Genomic DNA, 16,833 nt, shown 5'->3' on the forward strand with positions numbered 1-16,833 from the left:
AAAGGGGGTAGGTAGAGGAAGAGAGGGGGGGTTAGGGGAGAAAGGGGTAGGTAGGGAGGGAGGGGAGAGAGAGGGGGGAGAAGTATTTGCAGTCAGTATGTCACCTGGAGATTAACTTAACCCTTATCTTTATTTCACCTCGAGATTAACTCCCTAAAACTAACCTAACGTAATGCTAACTTAACCAGACACTAACCTACCCTACCCTTACTCCCTCTTGGTCGCGTTAGGGTGAAGGGGGGGTTAAACTTCAGGTGGTTGGGGTCCAGGTATGGTAGGGCGGTGGTAGATACTGTTTGACCCCTCATTCACGGGACAGGTCAGGTCATCTACTTAAAGCACTAATCTGATAGTTCGTGATCAGACATGTAATGGTAGGGTAGGGGAGGGGTGAGGTGAGGGGAAGGGGAGGATGTGAGGGGTGAGAGGTGAGCAGTGGGGGGGAGAAGGGAGAGGTTCCTGGGATTTTGTTGATAAGCCGCCACCCTCACTCCTGCCACCCAACACCACTCAGCTCACCTCGGCTCTGTCACGGCCGCTGCCTCCTCGTCTTCTTCACCACCATCATCACCACAATCCCACCACCACTATCACCACCACCACCACTATCACCACCATCACCACAATCACCACCATCTCTTTGCCTCATCATCCATCTTCAACACTACCCTCACTGGATGACCTACACTAGCGGCAACACAGGGAATTAATACACCCTATGTTGACACCCACCCACAAGCTTAACCCACCCACCCACCCACCCACCTTATTAACCACAATTACGGTAGGCTACACAAAGACCATCTCATCATTGTGTTACAGCCCTGGAGAGAGAGAGAGAGAGATAACTGGTGTCTCGCTTCCATAAACAAGACAATATTATGCTGGTTTTAATGTCACTAAAGAGGTGGAGGGTGGGGTTAGGGTGGTGTGGGTGAGGTGGAGGTGGGGTGAGGTGGTGTGGGTGAGGTGGAGGGTGTGGGTGAGGTGGATCCAGACATGACGAAGGTTACAGCTAAAGCAAACGAGGAGGCGCCGTGTTGGTGCTCCCTGATCCCACACACACACACACACACACACACACACACACACACACACACACACACACACACACACACACACACACACACACACACACCACTTGCCAGAAATGACAAAATTATCCCCACTGAAGACGTTATAAGTGGCTTCAGTGTGTGTGTGTGTGTGTGTAAGTAGTCCCAGGCGTGTGTAGGCGTGGTAAGGGCGTGGTAGTGGTTCACCCTGATGCTCTACACTGGGCCACCACCCACACCGTCACACCCACACACCCGCCCAGCCGAGACACCCTAAGCCGAGTTAAGTTCACCTCCTCTTAACTTTTATCGCTATGCCCCTTCATGTGTGCCTCTGTTACCTCCACCACCACTACTATCACCATCACCACCACTACTATCACCATCATCACCACTATCACCATGACTACCACCATCACCACTATCACCATGACTACCACCATCATCACCACTACAACCACCTATACGAAACCACACCCAAGCTAGACCACACAGACTACACCCCAACACCACCCTGCTCTCCCCAGACTAGGCTACCCCCACACCACCCAACCTACACCCTCATAACCTCTCTTATCTTCCCCTTTTCCACCCTTTTTACCATCCTCCACCCTCGGCCTACACTATGCCCTTCTCCTCCACCTTCGACCTACACTATGCCCTTCTCCTCCACACACACTGTTTGTTTTCTTATAAGGAGTGGCCTATTTGTGGCTATATCGAGAAGCGGAGACGGATCACCTGAATATTAGGCACCCCAGCTTATTTCACCTGAAGCTTAGGCACCCCAGCTTATTACAGTCCATCTTATTTCACCTGATATTCAATTACCAGAAAATTAACCTAACCTAATGTCCACAGGTAACATTATGGGCCTTTAATCAACAGGTGACAAGGGGAAGGTAGTTAGGAAGGCCTCTTAACCCCCCCCCCCCCCCTGATGGGTGTGGTGGGCGTCGGCACACTTCTCCCTGCTGAACCATCTGCTGTTCTTGCTACTGTTACCACACCTGTCCTCCTACCTGCCACCTGATCATAATTAACCATCACCTGCTTGTAACCAATTAGCTACCATGTTCCTACCACCATCACCACTACTACCACTATCACTACTACTACTACCACCATCACCACTACTACTACCACTATCACCACAACTCTCTGTTTCTACAACTATCTCCAACACTACCACCACCATCACTATCTCCAACACCACCTACCTGTTCCCACACCTCTCCACCACCACCTACACGACCATTTACACCCACTAACACCTCAACGCCACTACCCAGCCGCCACTAACACGCCCCAACACCACTACCCAACCACAAGCCTCCTGACGGTCGCTCCTGTAGGTGTCTGCATCACATAAGAAGACCAAGAGGACTCACCTGTAGGAGAGGTTACCTGGAAGACGGTGGTGTAAGCTCCTGCAGGTAAAGTGTGTAATGACAGATGGGTGGGCGTACCTATAGCTGTATTTGGGCGTGTAACTGTATAGATGGGCGTGGGTGTTGGGGTAGAGAGGTGGGTGTAGTTACTTGAGGGTGTAGCTAACTGTAGAGGGAAGGATGTGTCTGGGTGTAGAAGAGGGGGGCTGGTGAGGAGGTGTATCGAAGTGGGTGTAGTGGGTAAAGGAGAGACAGAGGGAGGTGTAGAAGGTGGGTAGCTACAGGAGGGAGGGGTAAGAGGGTGTAACCGAGGGGGGGAGTGAAGGGGGGGGGGTGGGGGTGGGAAGAAGAAAAGGAGGAGGGGGGTTAAAGAGAGAGTAGGAGGGGGGGGTAGGGGGAGGAAAGGAGGAAAAAGGACAGAGGAAGGAAGGAAGGGAGACGGGCAGGAGGGAAGGATGGGAAGGATAAGAGGGGTGGAGAGGGAGGAATGAAGGGACAGAGAAAGGGGAGGGTCAGGGGGGGCAGGAAGGAGGAGGGAGGGAAGGAAGGCTGTAGTAGATCTCCTTGTTCCGTAACGACCACAGGAGCCGTCGACACACCCTATAATTACCTCTTACGCCGACTAATAACGTCCAGTACAGGTAACACTCGATTCATTACCGCCCGATGAAGCTGTTCCTCTCAGGCAGGTGTTAACTCTCCGGCAGGTGAACTCTCCGGCAGTAACCGTGAAGGTGCCCCACAAATCCCAATGACATCTCTCTCTCTCTCTCTTATTCGACCTCCTGTAACCTGACCAAAAAAATAAAAGCATAGAAGCCCATTGACAAACATTACAAACAAGTAAAAAAAAAAAAATTGCCCCAAAAACAGCTAAAACAAATAAACAAAGTCAAAATTAATATGGCCTTAAAACTAAAAAAAAAAGGGAGGGAAGGGGAAGGAAAAGTGGACAGGGGAGAGAAAGGGATGACGGGGGTAAAGAAAGAGCGATGAAAGGGTGAGGAAGAAGGTATACAAGGAGAGAGGGAGAGAGAGAAAAAGAAAGGAGAAGGGAAGAGGGAGAGGAGACAGGTGAGATAAAAGGAAGAAGAAGGAGGAATAGGAGGGAGGGAGGGGAGGGGTTGGTGAGAAAGCCAGTTATGTCGTGAGAGTGACAGCCAACCTGGGACACAAAATTCGTTAGCATGAGGAATGGTAAGCTACCCACCACCACCACCGAACAATGGCCGACGTGTAATCCTGCCCTGCCCCCTCCCCACTTACAACTACGACTACCCAGGTGGGATTTATCTAACCACGTCACAGTCAATCCCACTTACCTGTGTCCCCCATACAGTTAAATCCCTTAGAACAATATTATTAGACAAGCAGGCAGAAGGTCCGTCCCAAATGGCAGGTGAGTCAGTATTGTTGTGATGATGATGATGATGTCTCTCTCTCTCTCTCTCTCTCTCTTCTTCTCTCTCTTCTCTCTCCTGCCCCACCTGTAAGTACTGACCATGACCAATAAACATATCACCATCTTCACCACACCCAACACCATCACCCCCCGCCCCCCAATAAAGTCGGTAAAAATATCTAGGATCGTAAAGAGCGTTAGGTCGGTAAGGACAAAGGGCAGCAGAATCCCACAACCGGTTACCTATGACACACAGGTGAGGGGGAGGGGAGGGAGACAGGTGAGGAGGAAGGGAGAAAGGTGAGGAGGAGGGGGCCAGGCAGGTGTGAGGGGGCAGAGAGTGAGGGGGGCGGGGCCAGGCAGGTGAGGAGGGGGTCTGGGCATAACTTGGGGTCGGGGGGTGAAGAGGGGCTGTCTTTGGTTGGTGGTGGTGTAGTGTGGTTGGTGTGTGGTTGTGGGGGGTAGTTGTGATAGTGGTGTGTGGTAATGGATGGTGTGGTAACAGATGTATGTATAGGCCTATGGGATGACGATGGTGGTGGTGGAGAGAGAGAGAGAGAGAGAGAGAATATTAGGGCAGGTGAAGGGTGAGAACTACTGTGTGTGTGTGTGTGTGTACAATAAGCAGTGTAACTACAGTACATCAGGTAACAGACCATGTAAACACCACTCCCATCAACAACAATTGTTAACGTGACGTAGCAGTGTAGTCATAACACCCACTAACGGAACACGGAAAAACGCCTCATTAGTAAGGAACTCGTTACTGCCCGAGGCCCTTTAATAATGAGTTACAACTACTAATACAAATTACTGCCATTATTCTTTACATAACACACACACACACACACCGCCATAAAAAAAATACATTTAAAATTTCTTAAACGAGTCAGGACAAAAAATATCGAGCCAGTCTAAGTTAAGCGACACAGCTGTACACAAGGTCAGGGAATTGAGACGTTGGGTTGTTCAGTCATTCAGCACTGTAATTGGGTAGTTAATGTTACTTAAAGCTGTACCCTAACTCTTCATTTTACCATTTTCTGCTTATTATTATGACTATTAGTAGTGATAGTAGTAATAATTAAAGCTTATTACTATTACCACTAGATAAATCACATCAACATCACCCTCTACACTACTATTAACTACCACCTACGTCTAATCACCTCGTCAGCAGTCTCTTTAATCACCCTCAAGCTATCAATCCAGCATCTTATTGATCGTCGGGTGGTAGAGGTCAAGTCCAGACAGGAAGTGACGAGAAACCCACCATTATCATCACCACCTAGACACTCTCCTTCAGATGCTTGCTACCTCACCTGGCCAATCAACCCACGGCCTTAGACGGTGCAGGTGGAAGAAAGTAGGGGTTGTCCTAAGTCATTCTCTACCTCTTTCATTCTTGCGTGAGAGAGAAAGAAAGAACAAGAAAGATTGAAAACGATAAAGATAATCACTCATCACTTCCAATAGCGTTCATTAAGATACCAAGTTATTCTCAAATCAATGTCAAATAAACACTCTAAACAGGAAAAAAAACACAATCACAACACTGTACAATATTTACATCAACACCTCTTAAACTCACACACACAATTGCATCTAAAATCATAATAAATTTCCTTCCATTTCTCCCCCAGCGACGAATTTACCTCCTGGTGGCCTGGAGTGGGGTGACCCTGAGACACTATAAACAAACTGGTCGGTGGAAGCAGACCAGACCCAGTCATTCTTTCTCTTACTCTCTTGTTTTTATGTTACGCGCGAGACACTCCTAGACCCAGCTGGTGTAGTAGTGAAGACGACGGTTTGGAACTCAGACAGGAAGTGGTAGATGCGTGGTAGTGGTGTTTTAAATCCTTATTACACGGGATTTCCTATCGTTTTTTTAGTACCCCACCCCAACGGTTTCCAGTTCGTGAGTGATTGAGGGAGGGAACACAGCGTCTCGTCTCTGTTTTTATTAAGGTCTTTGGAACTCATCTACACCTTCGTCAGGATAAATATACGGTTAAAGTTCACGTAAATCCTGTACTGTAGATTGGGTTAAATAAAATTGCTCGTCTCTACATCACATTGAATTATAGTCGAGTGGGATAAAGTGGAGGAGACATTCATTCACTCGCCAGCTGCTGACTCCCGCGGAGGTTATAATATCCTCGTCTAAATGCTTCCACCCACAGTATTTTTGGCCAAAAATCCTTTAAGGCTATAGACTTACAATTTTTGTCATTTTCGGCCAAAAAATGGATTTTGTTCAAAATTTCAGTATAGGTACTCCTGAATGTGCTGCTTAAGGATCTGTTAACCAAACTTTGATATCTTGATTATAACTTGTTCAAATGACTTTTAGAAAATGTTCAAATGATTTTTAGAATATTCTAATTACTTTTGCAATGCTAATTACTCGCCACTTATGGGTTTTCGAGGTCATTTCTTGGTGCTTGTGTATTATTCTGGATGTACTTAAAAAGTTATGCACATTAAATTTTAGTTCAGAGAGAAACAGTATTTTTATTAAAATCGCTTTAGAGCTATAGACTTTGGCAATTTTATTTATTTCATTTCATTAAAAAATAAAGGATTTTTGTTCCATTCAATCTATAAATTTTCCTAAGATATTGCTGTAGGATCTATTAGCAAAGAACGATATCTCTTGATTATAACTGATTTAGAAATGGCTTTTTGAAAATGTTCAAATTATTTTTAGAATATTTTAATTACTTTTGCAATGCTAATTACTCGCCACTTATGGGTTTTCGAGGTCATTTCTTGGTGCTTGTGTATTATTCTGGATGTACTTAAATAGTTAGGCACATTAAATTTTAGTTCAGAGAGAAAACGTATTTTTGGCCAAAAATCCTTTAAGGCTATAGACTTACAATTTTCGTCATTTCGGCCAAAAAATGGATTTTGTTCAAAATTTCAGTATAGGTACTCCTGAATATGCTGCTTAAGGATCTATTAACCAAAATTTGATATCTTGATTATAACTTGTTCAAATGGCTTTTAGAAAATGTTCAAATGATTTTTAGAATATTTTAATTACTTTTGCAATGCTAATTACTCGCCACTTATGGGTTTTCGAGGTCATTTCTTGGTGCTTGTGTATTATTCTGGATGTACTTAAATAGTTAGGCACATTAAATTTCAGAGAGAAAAAGTATTTTTTGGCCAAAAAATCCTTTAAGGCTATAGACTTACAATTTTCTTCATTTCGGCCAAAAAATGGATTTTGTTCAAAATTTCAGTATAGGTACTCCTGAATGTGCTGCTTAAGGATCTGTTAACCAAAATTTGATATCTTGATTATAACTTGTTCAAATGGCTTTTAGAAAATGTTCAAATGATTTTTAAAATATTTTAATTACTTTTGCAATGCTAATTACTCGCCACTTATGGGTTTTCGAGGTCATTTCTTGTTGCTTGTGTATTATTCTGGATGTACTTAAATAGTTAGGCACATTAAATTTTAGTTCAGAGGAAAACAGTATTTTTGGCCAAAAATCGCTTTAAAGGCTATAGACTTGTCATTTTTCGGCCAAAAATGGATTTTGTTCAAAATTTCAGTATAGGTACTCCTGAATGTGCTGCTTGAGATCTATTAGCAAATTTGATATCACCAGTTATAACTTGTTCAAATGGCTTTTAGAAAATGTTCAAATGATTTTTTAGAATATTTTAATTACTCTTGCAATGCTAATTACTCGCCACTTATGGGTTTTCGAGGTCATTTCTTGGTGCTTGTGTATTATTCTGGATGTACTTAAAAAGTTAGGCACATTAAATTTTAGTTCAGAGAGAAACGGTATTTTTGGCCAAAAATCCTCTAAGGCATAAGACTTACAATTTTTGTCATTTTCGGCAAAAAAATGGATTTTGTTCAAAATTTCAGTGTAGGTACTCCTGAATGTGCTGCTTAAGGATCTGTTAACGAAAATTTGATATCTTGATTATAACTTGTTCAAATGGCTTTTGAAAATGTTCAAACAATTTTTAGAATATTTTAATTAACACCATAATGCTAATTACTCGCCACTTATGGGTTTTTTCGAGGTCATTTCTTTGGAGTGGCAATATTATTATTCTGGATGTACTTAAAAGTTATGCATTAAATTTTAGTTCAGAGAAAAAACAGTATTTTTGGCCAAAAATCCTTTAAGGCTATAGACTTACAATTTTCTTCATTTCGGCCAAAAAATGGATTTTGTTCAAAATTTCAGTATGGGTACTCCTGAATGTGCTGCTTAAGGATCTGTTAACCAAAATTTGATATCTTGATTATAACTTGTTCAAATGGCTTTTAGAAAATGTTCAAATGATTTTAGAATATTTTAATTACTTTTGCAATGCTAATTACTCGCCACTTATGGGTTTTCGAGGTCATTTCTTGGTGCTTGTGTATTATTCTGGATGTACTTAAATAGTTAGGCACATTAAATTTTAGTTCAGAGAGAAAAAGTATTTTTGGCCAAAAATCGTTTAAGGCTTTAGACTTACAATTTTTGTCATTTCGGCCAAAAAATGGATTTTATTCAAAATTTCAGTATAGGTACTCCTGAATGTGCTGCTTAAGGATCTGTTAACCAAAATTTGATATCTTGATTATAACTTGTTCAAATGGCTTTTAGAAAATGTTCAAATGATTTTTAGAATATTTTAATTACTTTTGCAATACTAATTACTCGCCACTTATGGGTTTTCGAGGTCATTTCTTGGTGCTTGTGTATTATTCTGGATGTACTTAAATAGTTAGGCACATTAAATTTTTGTTCAGAGAGAAAACGTATTTTTGGCCAAAAATCCTTTAAGGCTATAGACTTACAATTTTTGTCATTTTCGGCCAAAAAATGGATTTTGTTCAAAATTTCAGTATAGGCCTCCTGGATAATACCTTGAGATCTATTAGCAAAATTGATATCTTGATTATAACTTGTTCCAAATGGCTTTTAGAAAATGTTCAAATGATTTTTAGAATATTTTAATTAACTTTTACCAATGCCTAATTACTCACCCTTATGGGTTTTGAGGTCATTTCTTGGTGTACATGTATTATTCTGGATGTACTTAAATAGTTAGGCACATTAAATTTTAGTTCAGAGAGAAAACGTATTTTTGGCCAAAAATCCTTTAAGGCTATAGACTTACAATTTTTGTCATTTTCGGCCAAAAAATGGATTTTGTTCAAAATTTCAGTATGGTACTCCTGAACGTGCTGCTTAAGGATCTGTTAACCAAAATTTGATATCTTGATTATAACTTGTTCAAATGGCTTTTAGAAAATGTTCAAATGATTTTAGAATATTTTAATTACTTTTGCAATGCTAATTACTCGCCACTTATGGGTTTTCGAGGTCATTTCTTGGTGCTTGTGTATTATTCTGGATGTACTTAAATAGTTAGGCACATTAAATTTTAGTTCAGAGAAAAAGTATTTTTGGCCAAAAATCCTTTAAGGCTTTAGACTTACAATTTTTGTCATTTCGGCCAAAAAATGGATTTTGTTCAAAATTTCAGTATAGGTACTCCTGAATGTGCTGCTTAAGGATCTGTTAACCAAAATTTGATATCTTGATTATAACTTGTTCAAATGGCTTTTAGAAAATGTTCAAATGATTTTTAGAATATTTTAATTACTTTTGCAATGCTAATTACTCGCCACTTATGGGTTTTCGAGGTCATTTCTTGGTGCTTGTGTATTATTCTGGATGTACTTAAAAAGTTATGCACATTAAATTTTAGTTCAGAGAAAAACAGTATTTTTGGCCAAAAATCCTTTAAGGCTATAGACTTACAATTTTTGTCATTTTCGGCCAAAAAATGGATTTTGTTCAAAATTTCAGTATAGGTACTCCTGAATGTGCTGCTTAAGGATCTGTTAACCAAAATTTGATATCTTGATTATAACTTGTTCAAATGGCTTTTAGAAAATGTTCAAATGATTTTTAGAATATTTTAATTACTTTTGCAATGCTAATTACTCGCCACTTATGGGTTTTCGAGGTCATTTCTTGGTGCTTGTGTATTATTCTGGATGTACTTAAATAGTTAGGCACATTAAATTTTAGTTCAGAGAGAAAACGTATTTTTGGCCAAAAATCCTTTAAGGCTAGACTTACAATTTTTGTCATTTCGGCCAAAAAATGGATTTTGTTCAAAATTTCAGTATAGGTACTCCTGAATGTGCTGTGAGATCTCTGTTAACCAAAATTTGATATCTTGATTATAACTTGTTCAAATGGCTTTTAGAAAATGTTCAAATGATTTTTAGAACATTTTAATTACTTTTGCAATGCTAATTACTCGCCACTTATGGGTTTTCAAGGTCATTTCTTGGTGCTTGTGTATTATTCTGTATGTACTTAAATAGTTAGGCACATTAAATTTTAGTTCAGAGAGAAAAAGTATTTTTTGCCAAAAATCCTTTAAGGCTATAGACTTACAATTTTTGTCATTTTCGGCCAAAAATGGATTTATTTGCAAAATTTCAGTATAGGTACTCCTGAATGTGCTGCTTAAGGATCTGTTAACCAAAATTTGATATCTTGATTATAACTTGTTCAAATGGCTTTTAGAAAATGTTCAAATGATTTTTAGAATATTTTAATTACTTTTGCAATGCTAATTACTCGCCACTTATGGGTTTTCGAGGTCATTTCTTGGTGCTTGTGTATTATTCCGGATGTACTTAAAAAGTTATGCACATTAAATTTTAGTTCAGAGAAAAAGTATTTTTGGCCAAAAATCCTTTAAGGCTATAGACTTAAAATTTTTGTCATTTTCGGCCAAAAAATGGATTTTGTTCAAAATTTCAGTTTAGGTACTCCTGAATGTGCTGCTTAAGGATCTGTTAACCAAAATTTGATATCTTGATTATAACTTGTTCAACTGGCTTTTAGAAAATGTTCAAATGATTTTTAGAATATTTTAATTACTTTTGCAATGCTAATTACTCGCCACTTATGGGTTTTCGAGGTCATTTCTTGGTGCTTGTGTATTATTCCGGATGTACTTAAAAAGTTATGCACATTAAATTTTAGTTCAGAGAGAAAAAGTATTTTTGGCCAAAAATCCTTTAAGGCTATAGACTTACAATTTTTGTCATTTTCGGCCAAAAAATGGATTTTGTTCAAAATTTCAGTATAGGTACTCCTGAATGTGCTGCTTCAGGATCTGTTAACCAAAATTTGATATCTTGATTATAACCACTTCTACATCCACTACCACCACCCCTACTACCAACACCACCACCCCTACTACCATCACCACCACTACAACCATTCGTCAAGGCATTCTCTTAACAAGGAAGCCTCACGCAGCGTAAAATCCAGTTCCCCACTTAAGGAAGCATCTAACCCTCTCCCTTCCTCCCGGCTGGCCAAACAGGACCACATGAAGAACAGACACCCCAGCTTATTTCACCTGTTGACTAAATACCTTAACTCTACCTTTGATTAGATTACGTTTAGAGTAGGTTATGCTAGAGTAGGTTAGGTTACCTGAGACGGAGAGAGAGTGTAAGGGTCAAAGAGTTAACAAAAATCCCTACAGCCGCGAGTCCAACTTTTCCCAATGAGTCATATTCAGATTACGTTAAGTCAGGTTAGCTTTAGGTTAGGTTAATCATTAGGTCAATTAAGCAGGGGTGTTTAATCTTCAGGTGGTCCCTCCCCCCCCCCCTACCAAGGGTTAAGTAACACAACAGTCAGGTGGGTCCCATTGATTAGTTCAGCACGACACTCACGCATCAATGACATGTATGTATGTATGTACTGTCTGTGGTGAGACACTAACTCGGTCACTTCCCACTCCCCAACCACCTCCTAGGCAGTCTACAGTACGTCAGACAGGATAAATTCTTAAAAGCGACAGAGAAACAGACAGGAACTTCCCCCCCTACCACTCCCTTTACTAATGATGTATAAAATGCATCAAAATAATTCTTTCACTAAGTTCCCAAATAATTAAATACATTCTAAAATTACGTAAACAATGAAATTTTAACCTTAATTAAATACTACTACATTAACACCAAAGATACTATACTTAAAATATTATTAACTGGTTATTTAACTTAACATGTATCTAGTTAAGGTGTGTGTGTGTGTGTGTGTGTGTGTGGTATTATTCGCCTCACGTGCTATTGGCAAGTCTGGCTGGACCCTGTGGTATGCTGAGACCGTCACCTCGTCCTTCTCACCGAGTTTCACCTCAAGCACACACACACGCCTCCAACATAGCCTCCAACCCCCCCCCCCACACACACACAGAGTTAATTACCCACCAAATGATTAGTTAACGAACAGGTTAACGAGGAGGAAAAGTTGACTCACTCTCCAAACTGATAAACGGGTCAGGTCACAAGCTTGCTGTACTGTGACCCCAAGCTTAAAAATTCTTAGTATAGTATTATTTCACCTGATGATTAGATACCCTCAGCTTATTTCACCTGGACACCCCAGTTTATTTCACCTGATGGACAACCCAGCTTATTTCACATGATAGGCACCCTAACTCTATCCAACGCTGGTAAGGTCACGAAACTAGCAGCAGGGTCATTAGCAGCAAGGTAACGAAACTAGCATCACACACTCCCTCGCCCTCAACGCCTTCTGCCTGTCTATACCGAACACCTCCCACTGCCTCTCATCAATGACGCTAATACTTCCCCGGCCGGAGTAAACACGAGGGTCTTTACATAACACCCCCGGCAAATAGTTTACCTCGAGGTCATCTTACCATCACCAGGCACTGACCGGGGGGGAGGGGGAGGGTGTGGGAAGGGGTAGAGGGAGGGGTGGGGAGGGTGTGGGAAGGGGGAGAGTAAGGGGTGGGGAGAGTGAGGGGTGGGGAGGGTAGAGGAGGGAGAAAGTGGGGTGTAGATACTTTTTTTTTAATGCCTTTTAAATATTCTTCTCCAATAATCAAATGTGGTTAGGTTAAGTTATTTTTTCTGTCTGGCTGAGTGTTAGTAATGTTATTCAAATCGTTTAGCTGGGATATTTCCATTTGTTGTGAAAGACTCTGCAGATGTGACGGAAGGAAGGAAGGAAAATGTGTGTGTGTGTGTGTGTGTGTGTGTGTGGTGTAAGCATTTCTGACGTATACAGTAGGCTGACCCCCCTGTTATGAAACCCAGATACGATTTACGTAAGAGTTCCCGAGAAAACAACGTCAGGACGGCAGCTCTGTCCTGATAAGCTCACTTGCGACTCTCCTGTTCCCAGAGGAGCTCTCGTAACTCACTCAACTATCTGTGGGAACCTTGTGGGGAGGGGGGGAGTCGAATGTGTGGAAAGAAAGTAAAAGGGAAAAAAGATAAAGAAAATAAGTAACGACTAAAAAATAACAAAGTAAATTATATCAGTAAATAGATGGCTTCACAAACTACCTAATTGTCTTTGTGCGGCCCAACTGCCAAAACCTAAATCAACCTAACCTTAACCCCAATCCCAACTTAACCAAACCTAAACTATCCCTAAACCTAACTTACTTAAGCATCAACCTAACCTAACCAAACCTAAACCTAACTTACTTAACCTACATCAACCTAACCTAACCAAACCTAAACCATCCCTAAACCTAACTTCTTACTTTAACCTAACCAAACCTAAATCAACCTAACTCAACCTAACCTAACCTAACCAAACCTAAACCATCCCTAAACCTAACTTACTTAACCTACATCAACCTAACCTAACCAAACCTAAACCTAACTTACTTAACCTACATCAACCTAACCTAACCAAACCTAAACCATCCCTAAACCTAACTTACTTGACCTACATCAACCTAACCTAACCAAACCTAAACCATCCCTAAACCTAACTTACTTAACCTACATCAACCTAACATTCAGAAGATGAAGACCCAACTATCATTTCAGCAGTTTATGAACACCTTCCTCCCCGCCTCCAGAAGCTGTCACCACCTCCTCACCACCTTCAGGATGCCTTACCTACTATACTACAATAATGTAATAATGTGAATTTTATCAATAAAGTCCTTGTATATATATTTTTTATTCATATTTTATTTCATATCCTTTTTTCCCCAGTAAATTGATACTACCACCGATACATTTTTCCTGATACTTTTTTCCTTGCAACTCTTTCTTTTTACTTCTTTCCGATCACCGGGGGTCAGGGGGTCAGGGGAGTCAGGTGGGGTCATGGGGGATCCTTATATCCAACATTTACGTGGTATATACAGTGTTTGGCCCTCATAGTGACCACCTGAGCTAAACAAGACAGGTAAAGCAGGTAGGATAGGAGGGGGGAGCAAGAGGGAGAGGGAGGGGAAAGGTAGGGAAGGAGAGGAGAAAAGGGTGGCAGCAGGAGGGGAGGAGAAAGAAAAAGGGGGAGGGGGCAGCAGGAGGGAAGGAGACGGAAAAGGAGGGAGAGGGGAAGGGGGAGCTGGAGGGAGGGGGTGTTATTGTACCACAGGACGCTACTATCACTAGGCATTTCCAGCTGCCAAAATTTTACATCAGCTGTCACGAGATTCTGCTGAAATGAGGATGTGTTCGCGGTTCTTTCTTTCTTTCTTTCTTTCTTTCTTTCAGAGCTCGATTTCCACATCTGTTGCTCGACTGCTTGTTTGCCGCTCGCCCCAGCACGATCTACGCATATTATTATATCAGGAAACAAAACTACTGCGAACCAATCACAGTAAACCACCACCACCACACAGCCAATCACACTGCACCACCACCACCACACAGCCAATCACACTGCACCACCATCACCACACAGCCAATCATAAACAAGTGTGAAGTATCCCATAGTCAACACTTTAATTAAGACAGCATCTTCCTGGGGTCAAAGGGGGTCACCATTCCCATAACCTTGTGAACTTCAATCCTTTTATTGGCCTCCGGGGTTCTTGTGAGGTTGGTGTGAGCAGCTCTGGTGTGGGGCGGGGCGGTGGGCGGGCGGGTGGGGTGGGGTGGGGTGGGGTGGGGTGGGGCGCTCACGTACTCTATTAACATCACGTACCTAGTTACCTTCTGTACTCTGGTCCGTGTCTTTTGAATTGCACGTACACACACGCACACGCGCACACACGCACGCACACGCACACACAGGGAAAAAATCGACCAAGTGCCATGGAATGTTTTACAAAGCATAAACAAATCTTCTTAAGTGAGTAAATCCAACACGACACAACACACAGAGCGACCTTAATACTACAAGATATTGAATTGGTCTTAAAAATCCACGTCAAAGCTAAACCAGGTGTAGCGTGCGTGAGACTATGAGGTGGCGAGGGGTCTTGATAACTACACTTGGATCTACAGGCGAGGCGAAGTGTGCAGGGGGGGGCCAGTGTAGAGGTGTTGGTGGGACAGAAGTTAAGAGCGTAACTCTCGCCAATACGTCAAAAGTTCGAATCCTGCTTGGCCCAGACACGCGTGAGAAGGGTGTGTTTATCGTGTAACTCTATCAAACACCACAGGATTGTAAGTTGATAAGTGGTGAAAAGAATATTAAAAAAAAACAAATAAACAGAAATCCACGCGTATCCGGGCATGACTACGATGTGTCAAAGAGGGTCACTAAAACAAACACTTCATGCACATCCGAACACGTCATCCTGTCATTCCGTATAATAAAAAAAAAAAACTTTTTTTTAGATTGTAATTAGGTTTGTGTAACACGTGTTGTAATATGGCGGTACAGTACTGGATATTAAGAGTGGGATTTCAGGCTAGCGTAAACGTGGATTTAACCTTTTAAGCTAGTGAGATGAGGCAAGAAGGAATCCCTGTTTATGTGACTGGATTTTTGGCGGGGCGGAGTGAGGCGAAGCGGGGCAGAGAGGCGAAGTGGGGCGGGGGGCGTGTAGGGATCGAACGGGATCTCCGCCAACACACATGGAAGGTTAAGCCTGGGTCACCACCATCACACACACTTTATTTTTAGATCACCTCCTTAACGCTAACCATTAACTTTAGCCTTGCCACTTGCTACAGTCATAACCAAATGTATATTACGTATTCACACACCTGCTGCTATTATTGTGGGTGTGTTGGGGGTTTTTTTTTTAACATTATAATACTAAATGAGATATTACTGAGGAGGTAGACAGAGAGACGAGTAGAGTTAGGATTGGGGGGGGTCAAAGGTCACATGAATCCGTACCCAACCCAACTCCCTGCTACACACACACACACACACACACACACCCAATAAACCTTCCCAAACACCCACTACAACAAGACGACAGCCAATAAAACACCACACACAACAGAGTGAGGTAAGGTAATGAAGAATAAAAATTGGTGGTAACAAAACCCAATACAATAATTCCATTCAACCAAATTCACTTTTAATATCACCTTCATATATATCAAGAGTCAGGTAGCAAGACGGAGTTTATATCACCACAGTTGTCTAATGTTATGTCAGGAAATGTATTTATTAAAACTTAAATTATTTATAATGAATATCAACTTATCTCCTGCTTTCCTGTATAATTACGCCATTTTCATTATAATCACAGGTGTAGGATGAGAAGCTTTTTTTTTGTTAAACCATGACAATTATAAACGAGCATCTCTCTCCATCCCACAACAATCGTAAACAAACACAGTCCTTTTTACACCCCAGAATTGTCCTCACACCACCACAAACATTAACCCTTTATAGCCACCAATATTATCTGTACTTGTAAAACGTTGTATTTATGTTTAATGGGACACTAAAAAAAACGCAACTACAATAACATCTCAATAACAAGGACAAAGCGGTGGGTATAATGCGACTCAAGAGCCATTGTCGTTTACGTGAAATGGCTGGAGCCTTAAGGGGGAGCTATCCTAATCCTCCAAGCTGATGTACTGAAACTATCTTAAAATGATCCTCTTAATATTATACTCAGGGATACGAGGAGAGTAATATTCAAGCATAATAAGACTTATAATTCTCTACTGTAATAAATGATTAACGTGTATAAGGTAGATTCTAATTACAGATATGAT

General features: G+C 41.4%; 1 protein-coding gene across 6 annotated transcripts in view; it reads right to left on the bottom strand.

Annotated features, from left to right (window-relative positions):
• Window positions 1–16,833, bottom strand: part of LOC121870034 (ras GTPase-activating protein nGAP-like) — a 93,139-nt gene that overhangs the window by 50,916 nt on the left and 25,390 nt on the right. The window lies entirely within an intron of this gene.

Source organism: Homarus americanus, unplaced genomic scaffold (assembly GCF_018991925.1).
Source record: "Homarus americanus isolate GMGI-L3 unplaced genomic scaffold, GMGI_Hamer_2.0 scaffold14467, whole genome shotgun sequence".
Taxonomy (NCBI): Eukaryota; Metazoa; Arthropoda; class Malacostraca; order Decapoda; family Nephropidae; genus Homarus; species Homarus americanus.